Raw genomic sequence first — 5,343 nt, 5'->3', positions numbered from 1 at the left:
CTGTGGCTGCCACTTTCACATTCTGCCTCATCTCAGCCTTGCCGTGTGGCACCCATTTCACAGATGATGAAACAGAAGCACACAGAATTCAGTAACTTTTTTCAATGTCAAATAGTTGGCTAATGGGAGAAATAAGATACAAACCAGCTAAGTCTGATTCAAAACATAACCACATCTTCCAAATGGGAAAGCATGCATTTACCTGAATGTACACTTTCAAGTGAACCTTTCACTCAACCAACACACGTGTATGGGATTTCCTTACATGCAGGATGCTAGACAAGGTGCAAAGATGACTCGTGCAGTTCTGCCCTGTAAGAATCCACAGTTACAGTAAGAAGCAAGAGAAATGGAACAGACGATGATGAGACAAAGCGGACAGCGGTGACAGCATCCCACCACACGGCCGCCCTGCAGGAGAATTCACGGGGAAGCCCAGGATGCGGCCGGCCCGTTTGTAGACCAGGAGCACCGACCGATCAGCACATCAGGCAGGGGGCTGGCAACTGTGGCCTCACCTGAGGGTCCCCCAGGGGCTGCTAAGGACCCAGATACTCACGACACACGCCAGACCCCGCACATCAGTCTCTGGAGGGGGTGGATGTTTGAAGCTCCCGAGGTGGTTCTCTAAGTAGCCAGGCCTGTGGGGGGTGGTGGGGGTGAGCAGCGGGTGAGTTTGGGGTGATGGGGAGGAACAGCTGGTGAGCCACTCCCTGGGGGGGTCTATGGTGGTTCCAGGCAGAGGCTGCATTTGTCAGGCCTTGGAGGATGGCGCTGAGCGGGCAGAATTCCAGGAGGCTCTGGGGCAAACCCTAACCCTAACCCTCATCCTGGCCCTGGCAACACCTCATCGCAGCTCCTCTTCCTCCTGCAGCCCACAGTAGACTCCCCAGCACGAGCACCAGGAAGACGCCCTGTCCCAGAACCCACCGCAAGCGACAGGAGGGACAGGCCCAGGCCCCAGACACCAGGGCACAGTGAGTCTCCTCCCACCCTCCCAAGGCTGGTCTCCAGGGCACGGCGCCTCTCCTCCCATCCCCACCCCCACCCTCGTCTGCCTGCCAACCTCGTGGGCCTCCCTCACACACACAGGCACCCCCACACTGGTATGCACACGCTCACACACACAAGGACTGCGCACACACGCCACCAAGCACACATGCTCATACAGGGACTGGCCCGGGTCCAGGCTATGCAGTGTCATGGTGGCTGGAGTGGGTGGGGCTGAGGCATCGGTCATGGGTCCACACCTGCCACAGTGTCCACTGTGGGGCTCAGGCAGCCTTTCACAGCCAGCATGCCTCTGACCTTCCGGCCACAGTGAGGGTGGGCGTGCTGTGTGGCCCGGTGCTTGTACCCCCAAGTCTGCAGCGAGGCCTGGCTGGGGAGCCACCAAGATCACCTGCTCTGGCTCGGCCACCCTCTCTCCGTCCTGTCCTCCCCAGGGAAGTCCTTCCTGGTTTTCTGCCCAGGCCTGTGAATCCCCTTCTTCCTCTTTCCCTGCTTCTTTCTCCTTAGGGTTTAGACTTCGGAGAAACCAAAACAGGAAGACCTGCCTGGAGCTCCCACATGGACCCCTCCCTGGAGCCCCAGATTCCACCGGCCCCCACTGGCACGGGAGAGGAAGTAGAGGAAGCAGGTACCTGCAGCCTCCAGAACAATGATCAGGAAGATTCCAGATCACCTGATCGGGCCACCCAGGGCAGGCGATTAGCCCCGATTCCAGCTGGGGAGAGGGGCCTCCCCAGCCATGCAGCCCTGTGCGGGGAAGTTGCTGCGGGGGCCTGCCGAAGGAATGGGTGTCCCCTGGAGTTCTAAGAGTCAAAAGCTGTGCCTGCTTTTGCATGAAAGTGGGGCAGGAGGAATTGGGGGTGGCGGTGGCCGAGGCACTACTGAGTTCAAAAGAAGCTCGTTGAGGGCAGGGACCTTCGCCCCAGTTCTCACGGGAGGCACCCCCTGAGCAAAAGCCACAGAAGGACTACACGCGCCAAAAAAAAAAAACTGCCAAACTCCGACCAGCACCTGCTGGGCCCGGGCCACGGGGACGCCTGGTCCTCTCCTGTCCGTGCCCACCACAGCCCCCGGGCAGAGGACACCGGGGCCCCACCGGGGCCTGACTGCTGGGAATACCCACCGGCTTGAGCAGATGTGCGTCAACAAGACTCAGACAATGACGTGGACCCTAAGCAGGTGGCAATTACATGAACCGTGAAGCTCGGTTCCTCCCGTTTGCTCAGAGCCTCCGCATCCTGGCCCCAGCTTGGGTGGGAGTCGTTGCTGAGGCACCTGTGTGTGCACGTGGCCTGGCTCTCAGCTCTCAGGGATCGGTAGTGCTGGCAGCAAAACATGACCCTTCCTGTAACAAAATACCCATGAAACGGAGCTGGGGATGAATAATGTAAGCCGAGCCATGAGGGAGCTGGAGGGGTTGCCCTGCCTATCTGTACAGGGTGTGGGGTGAGCGCAGGAAGGAGACAAGAGGTGCCCCCGGAGGCATGAATTTTTAAAAATTAAACACACTTCTTGCACTTTGCTGGAAGGCCTCTGTCACTGTGTGACCTGGGACCTCTCCGGGGCTCCCGGCAGGAAAGGCAGAATTACATCCCCCGGGAAGCCTGAAGCCCACCCTCTCGCAGCCCTGAGCTGGGCAACAGCGGCTCGCCAGCGCCTCCCGTTCTAGGTGGCATTTCTCTAAAGGGCAGAGTGCAGCAGCCTCTGCATCACCCCGCTGAAGGGAGACAGACACGCCCTTTGCGGCTGCGAAACCAGACCCGCTGGGCAGTGCGCCTCCAAGCACACAGTGTGTATTGGATGCTGACGGGCCGGGATGGCAGTGGGGCTCCTGGGACCCACGTGACGGGACTAGAGCTGAGGCTCAGCCAGTCGCCCCCACAAGGCCAGCGGGAGAACGCCAGGTCCATCACTCTCCGTGCTGTCGTCCTCAAACCCCAGCAGGACGCCTCACCCTTGGTAACATTCCTCCTTCAGCCCATTTGTCTTGGAAATAAAAAGGTTGAACTTGGAAGAAAGTTTCATTACTGTAATTGGGGGATTGGGGTTTGGTTTTTCAAAAATCAAATCAAGCCTTCTTATCTCCATTTTAAATTGCCTAGACAGAAACCGAGAGTCAATCTCACATTTATTTGTAATTTCATGTTATCAGATTGAGGTTTTCTTTCAAAACTGCTCTTCCATGGACTGGCATGACGCCTGTAATCTGTATGTTTCATTTGCAGCTGAGGCCCATTTACGTGTCTAAACACTCGCAGAGGGGATGGACCCCATTGTGAAGAAAACACGACGGGCCCCGACAGAGACCGCCTGCTTTTCGAGGACTCACCGTGGGGGAGCTCAGGTTGAGGGAATTACTCACTCAGCAAACCCACAGACTGCAGACAGGAGCAAAGAGAGAACCGCTACTCTGACCATATAATAGATAGTTGAGTAAAGGAATAAAATAAGAAGTGCTGAGCCTGCAGCCCGTGCTGGAGTTATCAGAACTGGCCCCAAATGTCCTGCAAGGCCATCTCTGGCACGGCCCTCCCTAGACACCAGCTGGCCCCATAGGCACATCCACGCTGAGCTCCACGGCCTCTCCTCATCCACGCTGAGCTCCACGGCCTCTCCTGCATCCACGGTGAGCTCCACGGCCTCTCCTGCATCCACGCTGAGCTCCACCGCCTCCCCTGGGAAGCCCTGGCTTCTTCCTTCTGCCGGCCCTCATGGGAGGGGCCGCTGCAAGAGTCTGCCTTGCTTTTCTCCAGATCGTTTGAGTCTGGAGAACCCCTCTCCCCAGCCACCGTGTCAACTGGTTCTGGAGCGACTATGGGCTGGCGTCACAGCTTCCCCAGGCCTCACTACCCCATCCCATCTGAGGGGCTTCTGCCCAGAGTGTCCGGCTGCCCTGGGGTGCAAAGTCAGGGTGGCAAGAAGGCAGGGTCATGGGGGCTGATGCAGCCCCAAATCTCTAACCTCATGTTTGCCTGACATTTTGCAGAGGTGCCCCTGAATGAAATTTCAGCTGCTGCCCATGACAGCTCTGCCTCTGTGACAACTTGTCACGGTTTTGAAATAGCCTCACAAAAAAAAAATCACGTTTTTTTTTGTAATTATGAAGCTTTTTCCTCAAATTCCCAAAGCATAAACTGCATGAATGTGCTATAGAAGTATTACTAGAGAAAGCAGATGGTTAGAATAAATAGGCAAATAATTCTAATGCTGCCAAGAAAAACATTTTCTAAGAGGTCTTACAGCCTTGGAATTAACTCTGAAAAACTGGATGGGCAGTTAAAATGTGGAGGGAAAGGAGGATTAAATTGAGCTCATTAATTAGCTCATGCTGGTTAACTTTACAATGTTGGCAAAAATAAAGCTTTAAAATAACACATTATAAGAAAATGCCAGCCAGACACAGTGGCTCCCCATGCCTGTAATCCCTGCACTTTGGGAGGCTGAGGCGGGTGAATCATTTGAGGTCAGGAGTTCAAGACCAGCCTGACCAACATGGTGAAACCCTGTCTCTACTAAAAATACAAAACTTAGCCAGGCATAGTGGTGTACGCCTGTAGTCCCAGCTACTCAGGAGGCTGAGACAGGAAAATCACTTGAATCCAGGAAGCGGGGGTTGCAGTCAGCTGAGATTGTGCAACAACACTACAACCTGGGTGACAGAGCGAGACTCCATCTCAGAGAAAAAGAAAAGAAAAGAAAATGCCAGTATAACAATATTGTCATTAGAGAAAAATGTCAACTATGTGGGGAATGTTAATATTATCTTTCAAAGAATGACTTATTTTAATGTATATGATTGTCTCTAGACTATGGAAATGGTCGTTTTTTGTTGCTTTTAAAAGAAAAAGATTTTTGAAATGGGAAAAAAAGAAATAGCCACAATGAAAATCAGCTTCCATTATCAGCAGATACTGTAATCCCAAGTAGGATAAATTCAAGTAGATCCATACCTAGGCACACTGTAGTCAAACTGTTGAAGGCTGAAGATGGAGAAAAAAAATCTTGAAAATAGCAAGAGAAACCCACTCATCTAGCTGAGGAGCAGCAGCATGACTGATGGTCAACTTCCCTTCAGAAATGAAAGACGCCGGAGGCAGCAGAACTCAGTGCTGAGATCTCTCAGAGCTGTCAAGTAAGCATTCAATACCCACCTAAACTATCCTTCAGAAGCAAAGGGCACTGGAGGCAGGGGAACCACAGGTTCAGTGCCTCAGAGCTGTTAAAGGCAAATGAAGAAATTCCAAAATAGACAAAAACTGAGAGAAGATATTTCCAGTAGACAAGAATATAATACAAGAAACACTAAAGGGAAATCCCCCAGGCTAGAATCCT

Source organism: Colobus angolensis, unplaced genomic scaffold (assembly GCF_000951035.1).
Source record: "Colobus angolensis palliatus isolate OR3802 unplaced genomic scaffold, Cang.pa_1.0 Scaffold13, whole genome shotgun sequence".
Classification (NCBI taxonomy): Eukaryota; Metazoa; Chordata; class Mammalia; order Primates; family Cercopithecidae; genus Colobus; species Colobus angolensis.
Note: the sequence above shows the minus strand (reverse complement) of the source record.